We start from the raw sequence: 13576 nt of genomic DNA, 5'->3' as shown, positions 1-13576 counted from the left end.
GTTTAGAAAAAATGATATTAGAAACCTCAATATCATTTTTGAAGACCTATCCATAGATATCCCACACGTATGGGTTTGATGAAAAAAAAATTTTTTTGAGTTTCAGTTCGAAGTATGGGGAACCCCAAAAATTTATTATTTTTTTCTATTTTTGTGTGAAAATCTTAATGCGGTTCACAGAATACATCTACTTACCAAGTTTCAACAGTATAGTTCTTATAGTTTCGGAGAAAAGTGGCTGTGCCATACGGACGGACAGACAGACGGACAGACAGACAGACATGACGAATCTATAAGGGTTCCGTTTTTTGCCATTTGGCTACGGAACCCTAAAAATGACGAATCATGAAACATTTCTTCGGTTTTCCAATATTATTAAATATTATTAAATAACTATTGTATAGACATATATTACATATATCCAAAAATTTCGCTAACAATATGTGAATAGGTAGGTACTATGTTTGATATCTTAAAGCTGCTTATTGATAATTCATTATACTTCATTTCTACGTCGTTTTCTATCTAGAATTAAAATTTTCTTGGGCTATCCGCTTTCCTAATTATTTTATATTACTTCATTTACGTACTAGAACTTAGTACTTACATAAATTTAAGGTATCGGAATCGTAATTAAAAATAACTTAACTAATGATAGTTTGTAATTCTAAATTTGTTTCATGAATATAACTATTTTTCGAGAATACAAAAAATCTAACGAAATTAGAATTAAAATTGATAACGAAGATGGAAATTTCACCTCCTTTCCTTGCCTATTCATTTTTATTTTCCATCATAATTACGTCATGTTTCCTTTTATTTATTTTTTAAATCCTATTTCTGACAACAACATTACGTCATCAAAGTTCAAGCGCAGTAGTCACCAAAGTAAAATGGGTTTATTATTCGGATCAATTCATAAATTCTTTCGTATTTACGTCTCTGATCAAAGTTCACACAAATATTGATGTTTTTTCAAGAAATATGTACTTACAACATTTATTTGTCATCAAATTTAGTTGAAATAGATGATACGAATGTTTGCGTTATGAGTCAAGTGACGCAGAGGGTCAATAAACATGATTAACTTATTAACTATGAAGTGTATAATATGTTTGTTTGCGTAATAAGTAGCGCTAATTTTAATATTATGTGTATGTGTATCTCAAAAATGGGTCACTCCTCATGGGTCGGGGCAATAGAGGTATATGTCACCGATGGTCAAAACGGATCGAAACATGTCAAACGATAACCAACTACATATTTAATATTACGTTAGTGAAACGTATTGAGAATTTTTAATATGTCTTAATTTTCATAGGAGAACATAATTATGATGTTAATCACAGAATTCACAATGTTTGCACTCAATGGTTTTCCTAAATAAAAGTAAATAATTTTATATAAGTCAAGCGAGGTAAATGCAAATATGGGATTATTGCGTCTCTCAGTTCTTTCGCGAATACGATTGGTCGAAACGCCCTCTACTATGCAACGTTTCATTTCCAGGTAGCTCAGGCTTTATTACTAGACGACGGGAGCTTTTGCAATTCACGTTGTTGTAAAAAATAAGTTAAATAGACACAATTACCCCATAGTTGCATTTAACCCGGTCGACCTACCTAACAGAACCAAACTACTAAACGTACCATTGGATCGGATGAGCTACATTTTCTTATTCCATAATAATCAGGTACGAGCTCATCTCTTGCATTAGACATCCTGATGTTTATTTTCTAGAAGCAGAAAAACATTGGTAAAACTAAGAAATTAATATTCAATAAATAAGGACAGAGTAGGGGAAGTAATTCATTGTAGCTATGTCGCAGTACGATAGATAAAGCTGTTATATAGTTATAACCCTAGGGATATAATAGGGATGTTGACACATGTTGAATTTTATAACAAAATCTAGTAAAATAGATAGCAAACGAGCAATTTATCACAATAATGTGGATATTAAAATAAAATATTGAAAAGTTACAAAAATACAGGACCTGAAAGTTTCAAAATTTAAGTTTTTTTTTAACTTCCAAAAACGATAAAAGTAAGGGTACCATTCGATTCCTTACATTTCATCAAAAAAATATTGTATAGCAACTATATACATAAAGGCAATATTTCACCGAGAAAAACGCAATTTTCTTGTTTTGTCCATACTACAACGTGGGCGATGACATCACGGCCTCTGGCCGTTTTGTATAGGGCGTTTCGCGAGTGAAGTGCGACTGTCGGACTTTGACTACAATTTCTGACTTTTGTGTTACTTTAATGCAATGGGTCCCATATAGACATTTGATCTTAAAAACAAACCCGATCGATTGATACCATAAAAAAAGAATAGTCATGTAGCCTATTATATGTCGTAACATAGTTATACGAAAGCGACTCATTACTATCTTACTAGGAATATAACTATAATACATCTTTAGTTTAGTGATATAGTTATATTACTGGATTAAGTTTAGTGAAATTATTGTAGGTAGGAGTGCGGTGGTGCGGCGGAGGTCTAGTTATATCCCTAGGGATATAGTTATATGCCGTATAGTACGTATTATAATCATATTCCTAGTAAGATAGTAATAATATCTCACTAGAAATATAACTATAATACGTTTCTAGTTTAGTGATATAGTTATATTAATGGATTATGTTCAGTATTATAATTGTAGTTTTCATGCTGCTATTTTTAAGGGTTTATGAGTCATTGCGATCGATTCACGAAAGCTGGCGCGAGATTTGACAGAATTTCTATGAAAATAGCTGTTACTCAGTAGAAATCTCGCGCCAGTTTTCGTGAATCGACCTGTACTTTTACGTAATATTGCTAAAAAGTATTACAACTAATTGCAACCAACAAAGTTGATTATGTAATAAAAATAAAAACGAATATACTTACTGTTTGCTTTGATTCCCTGGCAGATTTATAACCATTTAACCACATTAGTTTAGTCAAATACCGTATTATAATCATGTTCCTAGTAAGATATTACTATCTTACTAGGAATATGATTATAATACGTATTATACGGCATTTAACTATATCCCTAGGGATATAACTATACCTCCGCCGCACTCCTACCTACAATTATTTCAATAAACTTAATCCAGTAATATAACTATATCACTAAACTAAAGACGTATTATAGTTATATTCCTAGTAAGACAGTAATGAATCGCTTTCGTATAACTATGTTACGACATATAATTATATCCCTAGGGTTATAACTATATAACGGCTTTATCTATCGTACTGCGACAGCTACACATTTAATTACAAGCGACCAAAAGATGGGACACTACCGTTCACGAATAAAAATACATACATAAAAACTTGCAAATATTTCATAGCTCAGCATCTTGTATCGAGCTCGTTAGAAATGTGTCAGTGAGCGCAAAAATGTCACAGGCACTTGCGAGGGCATTTCTATAAAAGAGCGAGGTTCGGCTACGTAGTCTCCTAACATTTTGGTATATTATTTGTATTCTAGTAAAGCAGTTTTTGTTATGTATTGTTTTTGTCTGCGCAATTTTGTCGAAAGGGCTGATTCCAAGGTTTGACACATACGTCTTTTGGCCAGTTATCAGGGATCATAATTCTATCTAACAGACTCGATGGCACAGTAAGCTTAAATGAAGCATATTGACCGCGGGATTTAAGACATTCAACTTTAAATGTGTCACAATCATAACCTGTAATAACTTTTAAGTGATTTTTAACTATATCATCGGGGGTTCCCAACTTCACATAACATAGGTGAATTTGTCTCATCCATTCAGACGCTTGGAGTTGAGAAATGCAAGTGGTAGCACAGCCCCGTGTGATTCCCTTTAGTGACTTTCTATGGTCGTTAATTTCAGACAGGCAATTTTGGGTTGGATTTGTTTCGCAAGATGTTGATGGCGGTACCTTAAGCGGTGCCGCAGGAGTAGTAGACACTTGATTGTCTTTGTTTTTGTTGGGTTTGGAATTGTTGTTTGTTCTTGCCTTAGGACTGGAGCGAATAACGGGTTGGACTGGTAGTAGGATAGGAGAAGCTGGTGTGGTGGTGGTGGTTACAGCGGCGGCGGCGGCGGCGTAGGATGGATAAGTATTGGTAGTTGCGGTGGTGGTAGCAGAAGCTGCGACGGGAGTAGCAGGGTTGGAGGTGTAGGCAGGGGCAGATGTAGCGACGGGACCTGCAGTTGCAATGGGAGCATTGTGCTCACTTAGTCCTGTAACATTGTTGTGTAGTAAGGCAGTAATCTTATTAATAAGTATCGAGATTAATTCATCTGACACCCTCTTGCAAATTTTATCTACTAGACGTTCATTCAATGATTCTTCAATTTCCTGGCGTACTATAGATCGAATACTTTCAAAGTAAAGAATGTCGTCGCGGAAAGTCTCATTGCAATACTGCACACTAGTATTCAGTACATTTGGAGACCGCTCTCGTCGTATTGTGATGTTTCCAAACATGGAGTTATCGGCTTCGTTGATAGGAACAGAAGGAGCGTTGGAAGTACTGGGATTCGGTAACGGAGTAATTGACTTCTTGGTTTCATTTACGATATTCGTCTTTCCATAATTTTGGTTACAGTGACGGCATTTCCAGTTACTTTTATTTTCTATGGTCATAAGGGTAAACCGTTTAAAACTTACGCCCATTTCTTCTAGACAATCTAGGCAGTACCATGGACCTAGAATATTACGGACGGACTGTCACCTAAGCCAAACTGTGACACTGCAATGGCGGACGGTTTGAATGTGTGCGTGTAGACAAGTGTTACCATGTAACACAAATTCTCCCCTAATGGTGAAGCAATTATTTTTAATATCGTCCTTGTTTTCAAATAAAAAATTTAGGACAGTTTTACGTTAGACAATAAAAAATATGTGTACGTATCTGATTTTATAGGTCTTGAAAATGCGCAATATTGCACAATTACTTTGTGCAAACATTATTTTCAATACCTAATGATATTTAGCATGAAATCAGTTCATCATGTTTTTTTAATTTATACATTTAACTTGAAACATATCTGGTTTTCAACAAAAAAAATATAATACATAACAAACAAACGTTAACTATCAAACATGCATGTAAGCGTCTAATCTCCTTAGTATCGGGAAATTACCATACCGACCTAGTTTGAAATGCACAATCAATAATTTAACCATTTACCTAAATGATCTCTTAATACATAATGATTTAATAAGAAGGGTATCAATTACCCTACTTTCGGGAAATTACCCTATTCATGTTACTGGTCACACTCCTGTTTTGCAGTTTGATAATTTATAAACAACAAATTATCGTGATTTTACGTAGTAATTGATAAACTTAAGTATGAAAAGTTATTCCGTGACTTTTTTTCTTTCGATCGGTACAATTCTAGCAGGATTTATCTACGCATGCCGGCATATTTTATATTTTTCTTCGACATGTATACTTCAATGACGTTTCGATTCGTCTGACGGCAAACTGGTGGATGTGGGCTGTCAATGTGTGTGTGTGTCACGCGTAAATACTATGAAACTGGTGGATGTTGGATCACAGTTGTGTTGTAAGCGAAACTCTGTCCGTAATATTATAGGTTCATGAGGCAGTACCTGGAGTGGCAGGAACAACAATCCAAAAAAATTCTGTGCGTCACAGTGCTACATTTACTACACAGCACCATTTTCAAATAGTATTTTTGCAAATTTAAATATATATATCAAAGAAAATACGTGTATAATGAATTAAAACAATAAAAATAAATTTTATTGACGTTGACGTTTATGACACGTAAAGAAAAGGAAAAGCTTAACAAGAAGAGAAAGATCTCTTCTTGTTAAGCTTTTCCTTTTCTTTACCTACACATTAATAACCAATTAATGAACTCAATTCCACCTATCAATTTTTAATCTAACTATTGCTGTTTATAAAAGTTAAGGGAGAGGTGAATTAATTCGCAACACTTTTAGTGGGTGTGTCGGTCAGCCCATTAGCCTAACTTACGAGTTACGTCTCTTTTACACATTTTTACTATTACTGCTTTGATTATTGACCGAAGCGTTAGAAAAGTTCCTCGTTTCAGCTTTAGCAAAATTGCTTTTGTACATCCGGGTGTTCTCTTCTACAGGTCGCAATTCTCAACAGATTCTCGTGAAATTTTGTGAGTAGGTTCGATGATTAAATATAATTTTCTTGTCAATTCAGTTTTTGGAAATTTTTCAAAATGGCAGAGCCATCGAGGTTCGCGAGATCTACAGCTCACAGAGCTACTAGTTATTGGCCAGGTGAAGCGAAAGTTTCCGGGAAAGCTAGGGCTCATAGAGTATTTTGGACCTATTGTATTTTTCAAACACCTTGGGTAGGTACGGCGCCAGATGACATCTCCATACAATTTATAAAGCAAAATTGTATTGAGAAGACATCCGTCACCGTACACAAGCTGTTTGAAAAAGAAAAATAAATGGAAGTTATTGTATTAGTACTAAATTAATGCTGTCAGCAATTTAGGTATAAATTTCCATGAATTATCGGTGTATATTAATCACTGTAAAATTCCTTGAATTAATTAAAGTGTTTAAACAATAATACGGAACCACACAACTTTAACCCGTCTCTTGTAGGCCCTGCTTTTTATCACATCTCAGAAGTAGTATTTCATGTCGCGTAACGAAGTAGCAATTTCACGTCTCGCTACAGGCGATACGGTAAATCGAACCTGAACTTATTTAAATAAATAAAATAAACGTTTACGATTATTCCCTGATGATATTTGGGGCGCCGTAAATTTTCATCACGGACGCTTATAAAAGTTCTGTAACGACTGGCATCGAACGTTTTTAAACATTTATATGCGATAATATATGTGCTGAAGTTATTTTACTGTAAATTTCTTAAACATTAAACATAATATATTATTTTATTGGGATGTAAAAAGTACTTACTTAAGTACTTGTAGGTATCATTGGCAAACCACCTACTTATAGATGTAAAACTTATAATAATTATTAAAAAGCTTTTTGGTTTTCGTTCCTTACTATTTACGGCCGGTTTAGTTATATTAGTCTTGCGTTTTGTATTTTCAGTTATACACCGCGGGCGTTAAAAACCCGAAAGATTTAAACCATAGTACATTATTGCAGAGGCCGGGAAAGGGCAATTCGTGGATGAGTTTCGATTTTGTTCCGACAAAGAAGACGAATCCACGAATTGCTATTCCTGGCGAGGCATATATAGTGCTTTTCTCCAAACATGCGAGGAAATAAGGTAAAATAATAATTATTTAAGCATCAAGCATCACTCAAATCGAACCTTCACATCAAAAATGTCAAAAACAATTTCCCTCTAAAATAATTTTTTTAAAGGCACCAATTTGTCAGTCAGTAAGAACCAGGAAAACTATACCCATCCTTTTCTTTTGGGTGCTAGTACTAGTGTAAGACAAAGATAGCATGATTCTCTCTGTCTATGTTTGAAATGAGAAAGTCCTGTGAGAAATTATATCAACTTTATGTACACGGATGAGATCCTTAAAAAAAAAATAATAATCTTTGATTGTATTAAGCAGTATTTGCACGATCATACACGAGCACAACGGTCTTGTAAGAACGAGACAAGTAAGGTCGTTTATCTTACTATCTCACTCTATCCTATAGTTTGAAATGATAGCTGATCGGGTCGTGTAGACGCGGCTCGGGGCTTTAATAATTGGCTGTTTGCGTTTTTTATTTTTAAAAAGTAAAAAACACTACAGTAATAAGTTATTACTGTATTGTTTTTTTGATACCCGTCCGCTAGAACAGGACAGCGATAGTTTTATTTTTTTAAATTAGAGTTTGACAATAACGTAGAACTTCCCGTACTATTTTTGCTACAATAAGGTGAACATTTCCGAGCATATTGGAGAAAAGTATTTTTGACGACAGTTTACGAGTAAATAATGTTATATCAACATGGATCCAATTATGTGTTTTAATTAAACTACTATTTCAGTACAAACTAAATCATATTAATTTACCGCTTCTTTGTGAACAAACCTTTACTTCAGAGAGTGAGCGAGTTTAATTAATCTCAAGTAGAGAAACAGAGAGCGAGTATGACATTTCACGATCACTCCGATATCATACGATCCACGGCGAATGCAGTGACTTGTGTTCCATGACAAGAAGTGTCAAGTTATGTCTAGTCTAGGATGATGTTTACTTTGAAATTATTTCAATTTATTGGCACCACAAAATACCACATATTGTATCAAAACTTGATTAGTTACTACAACATTACAGTGCAGTTATTACTGTTGAAATTGAAACTTTGCGATAATATCTTTTCCTTTGACTGATGTAACCAAAACAATTAAATCATGCCCCTTATTGTTTTACCTAATACTACAGCAGGAAAGGGATGATTACTTTGTTAAAATATCGACCATGCTAATCAGTACATATTTGAAATTCTCGATGTGTTGATTTATACTGAGTAAAGTAAAATAAACAACTATGTTAAACAATTACGCATTTTTATTGATTTATTGAATTAGGTTTTCGAAGTGTGTACCACCGTTTTCAGCACAAAGATTTAATCTTAAACGGATTTCATTATTTAGGTTTACAAAAGTGTTCTTTATTTCTTCGTAAGCCGTTCGAATTCTTATTAATAATTCTTCTCCAGAGTTCACTGGTGTTGTCTGAGATCTTTCAGAGTTCCCCATTGAAAAAAAAAAACCAATGACGTTAAGTCGGGTGACCGGGTGGGCCAGGTTAGGACGTTGCTTCCACGGCCAATCTACCTCTCAGGGTATTGTTCGTCTAGCCAATTTACGAACTGCTAGGCTGAAGTGGGTCCGTCGTGCTGGAACCACATAATTCTTCGAGTTTCAAAATCCGTACACAAAGTGAATATCCGCTAAATGAGCCGGAAGCTAATGCGGCATGGTGAATATTATTTATTACAGTCAATCAAATATTTAAGATTTTATCTTGCGTGACAGTCAGTAATAATATGAAATATGCCATTTTAGTGATATTAATTTCAAACTATCAACCAGTTATCGTGAAGGTAAATAGTTTGCACTCTCGCGATTGAGAACAGAACAAAATTTCGGTAGTGAAACCTTTTTGTAGGATAGATAGGTAGGTAGCTTGAGATTTTTTTACTTGTGATTTGTTTTAAATAATTAATATATCTTAAATTATGGGTTTTTGGACTATGTGTTATATAACTTTATATACTCTAATTTAGGCTCTAAAATCGTTGGTTTAAATCTTTCGGGTTATCAACGCCCACGGTGTATTTTAGTAGACTCGACCGGAAAAGTAAGTGAAGCATATTTAATATAATAGTACATTACATACCTAGGGAGGTGAATTCGTGAATGCTCCAGATCGCAGGTGTTTGTGGCCCGAACCGAAGGTAAGGGCCATAAATATGCGATCTGGGGCTTTACGAATTACCGCCCGTGGTTTGTCTAAAGTTTTACGTCTTGCCAAGGCTAGGAAGTGAGATTTTCTCCTCGCGTAGCGGGAATTACGGGAAAGGGTGACGTATTAAAGTAAATAACGTTCAAACAATAATTAAAATTTCGCATCATCAAAGTAAGTAAATAATCTATGAAGCTATAAATCTTATGACGCTAAGGTATTATACAAAGGAAATTCTTGCGCGTTAAAAACAATCACAAATTATTATCGTGGCTAAACAAACTTCCTGGTGATACGTCGTGAAACTAACGACAGCTATGCCTATAAAATTAACAAAGTTTATTTCAATTCAAAGCTTTGTTATGTTCTATTTTAGAATACCTACAATAATTATAATTGTGTAATATCGACATTGGACACCTAGGGTTGTCTGAAGCTGCTCATATAAAAAAAATTATTCGTTTTAGAAGTTTTGTTGCGACACACCTCCTTCATGATCGTTCGAAAAAGAAATCCTAAATAATACATTTATTCTTTCTAAGATCATGCTGTGTTACTATTGTGTGTTGTAAACATGTTTAAGTACCTAGTAATAGGTAGAAATAGGTAGTCATCAGTGGATATTTTTAAAGTGGCAAATTAGTCTAAATAACTAAAGAAATAATTAGTAACTAGTCCTACTGATATCCCCACTAATCCCTACACTGTCAAAAGTAACTCTGTCTGTCTGTTCTCGTTGAAATGCTGAACCCATTTTGATTAAAATTGTTTCGAGATAGTTTTAGGCCCGGGGAAGGACATATATAGTTTTTATCAATCTACGCAGACGAATCCCAGTCAGAAGTATGGCCAAATATTGTGCAAAAAATAGTATCACTGTAGTTTTCAGGCATTACATTAAAAAAATACGGTTCTATTTATTAATTGTTCACCCATACGTGTAAAGTTGTATGTAATTTGAACAAGCCAGAACATAATATCCGCGTAAAAAATTGCGTAAGTTCAAATCGATTTACTTAATATCTCCCATAATAAAGGATAATTGAATAGGTGCTTTAACACCTAATAATAATAGACATTATCATTACCGCCCTGTAGCTATCGTCGGATTGCTGGCCATGGGTCTTAGACAAGACAAGACTTGTCATAGACAAGTGAAAATGAATTATATATCTGGGCCAGTTCAGTGTAACTTACTTAGGATACCTACTGATACTTCGTTTTTTTTAGCATTAGAAATAAGGTAAACAATCTTGATGTGTCTTTTAATTCAAAAACACATTTTAAAAATAAGTTACGGGAAATATGTAACAATTATAAGAATCTAATACGATCTTTTATAGTCTTCTGCTTTCATAAGTAATAGTTATTGATTTTTTAAAAGTGTTTTTCAATTAAAAGACATGTCAAAATCGCTTACCTTCTTTCAAGTTCTTTCTAATGCTAAAATAAAAAAACCGGCCAAGTGCGAGCCGGACTCGCGCACGGAGGGTTCCGCACCATCAACAAAAAATAGAGCAAAACAAGGAAAAAAAACAAGCAAAACAACGGTCACCCATCCAAGTACTGACGTTGCTTAACTTCGGTCAAAAAGAATGTTTGTTGTATGGGAGCCCCACTTAAATCTTAATTTTATTCTGTTTTTAGTATTTGTTGTTATAGCTTCTTTTGCCTGGCTCCTTCCCGAGATACAGCCTGGTGACAGACGGACGGACGGACGGACGGACAGCGGAGTCTTAGTAATAGGGTCCCGTTTTTACCCTTTGGGTACGGAACCCTAAAAAACGAACTATAGCACGGGGTATTTAAATTTAACGTCGATGCGATTTTAGGCTTTTATTAATTTTATTCATTATTATTATTTTAGGCTTTTATTAATTTTATTTATTATTATATTAATTTTATTATTAATAGTATTTGCGGCTTTATATAATATAGATATGCCGGTTTATTGGGTACTAGCAGTACTAGTGTATGTGTGTAGTAGTAGTAGTTGAATCCCAAAACTTTCATGTAACAGTAGGTGAGGCTTTCCTAAAGTAAAATAAAAAGACGATTTTTTTACAGTGAACTGCGTTCCTGTAATAGGCTTTATGTGTAGGTATATTCTGTGTTTGTTCTCCTTAACAAAAAAAGACAAAGAAATAACTTTCATTGTAGGTAATTAATTATAATTATTATTATTTTTAATTCATTGATAAACTTGAATCTAATACCTTTAAACGAGCAATTCTTGTTTATTTATATATTTATTTATTTATATATATATACCTATATATTTCGGGGATCTCGGAAACGGCTCTAACGATTTCGATGAAATTTACTATATGGGGGTTTTCGGGGGCGAGAAATCGATCTAGAAAAACGCGCATTTTCAAGTTTTTATATGTTTTCCGAGCGAAGCTCGGTCACCCAGATATTTGTTTATTATATCGGTTCATTTACTTGATACCTATATACATTTACTAAGCCTCCGCGTCCGTCTGTCTATCTGTATGCCATGCCCATGCCGCTACAATAATAAAAATAAAATTATAAATTACGGTATTGCCCCAAACAAGAAACGTATTTTATTGCATTTTTTGTCTCTATAACGGTTAAAGTTTTAAACCTTTAACTTGGTACCTATGACAATAAAGAAAAATATCCTGCATAACAATAAAATAATTACAACTGGGTGGGGAACAAAAATTGGGTTATAATACGGGGCGCGAATGCGACTATAAGTTAACCGTTAGGTATTCTTTAATGTGTTTTCTTTTGTGCCCACCACCTTACTTCTCTATGCTCGCGGTCAAGGTGGTAGAGTCATGAACTCTAGCTTACGTAGAAGCCTTGAACATCCTTGATACCTCATGTCTGTTCGATCGACCGTATTTGGGGACACTGGTCAAGAAATGCAGTCGACTTCATAATGCTGTTGAATTATTGCAAACAAAACTATTGTGACAAAACCAAAACTAAATCTGCAAATATGTAACCGCAAAACGACAGAATTAAAAACCAAAGACCTCGCTACATTCTTATGTTTAAAATGCTTATTTTGTTTCGCATTTAATTGTAAGATTTGCGCAAGTTGGAAGGATAAATCAATTAGAGTTAAGCGTTGTTTTAAAATTGTGAAGACAAATTCTGGAGCGCAACGGGTTCCGGCCGCCGTCCAAACGGGAATGTATCGTTGGTATAATAAATAATTTCGTTAGAGAAGGAGAGATAAGAGTGCGCAATGCAGCTGTGATCGCACTGCGTCTGAGGCGGGCAGAGCGGCGCCGGCCACTTGGCACCGCTCTCGGTCAACGTCCCCGCGCCTCCATAAAAGCCTCCACAGGCTTGAGCCAAAACAATTTCGACAAATTCCCTTCGGCAGTGCCTTAACACGCATGACTTTACGATCCTTCCGCTCTAGACCCGCGAACTCTCGTTTATTTTTGGCGACGCTCGCTCGAAATATTTTTATTGATATTCGAGGCTGCTTGGTATTTTTTTATCGCGTTATCAGATCAAATATTGCCCTTAAGCGCCGGGTTATTGCTGAAGGTGCCGCGCCAGCGCTTCGAGGAATGTCCCCAATTTGACAAACTGAAGCAGGACTACCGGCCTAAATAGTTTATTAAAATCAGATTACGGTTTTATTATCGGTTTGGCGGATTGGTTGTGTAGTCTATCTTAAAATCCTTAAGACCTTGTAAATTTTTACACTTTTGTTAAAACGACGTGTTTTCAAAAGTATAAACGGTCATATTATAAAAAGTAGGCTTTAGTCGTATTATACAGCCATTCATAGTTTTATTTTATTTATTCACCATATTTGAGAAAAGTACGACGACTGTCAATTGCAGGCTTCATATTAAACGAACATACAAGGTCGTATGTTTAATATTAATACTAAACCTATATACAATATTCATATTTAGCATACATTCCACGCCTCGACGATAATGTGCAATTGTTCTAACTTGAGTAGGGTTAGAAAGATCGTCAAGGACGAAAAAATATTGCAAACCACATATTTAGAATAGTTAGGAGATTATAGAGAAGATCTCAAAAAAGGCATTTTGAATTTTTATGTCTCTTTTTTGGACAACACACATAAAACAAAAAAGAAATCATCTTTAATTAAGTATTATAATTTATTATCACAATTATTATAACATTTTTACATCTTTAGGCATCTATAGC

The sequence above is a fragment of the Cydia amplana genome, chromosome 4 (assembly GCF_948474715.1).
Source record: "Cydia amplana chromosome 4, ilCydAmpl1.1, whole genome shotgun sequence".
Lineage (NCBI taxonomy): Eukaryota > Metazoa > Arthropoda > Insecta > Lepidoptera > Tortricidae > Cydia > Cydia amplana.
This window is presented reverse-complemented; position numbering follows the sequence as displayed.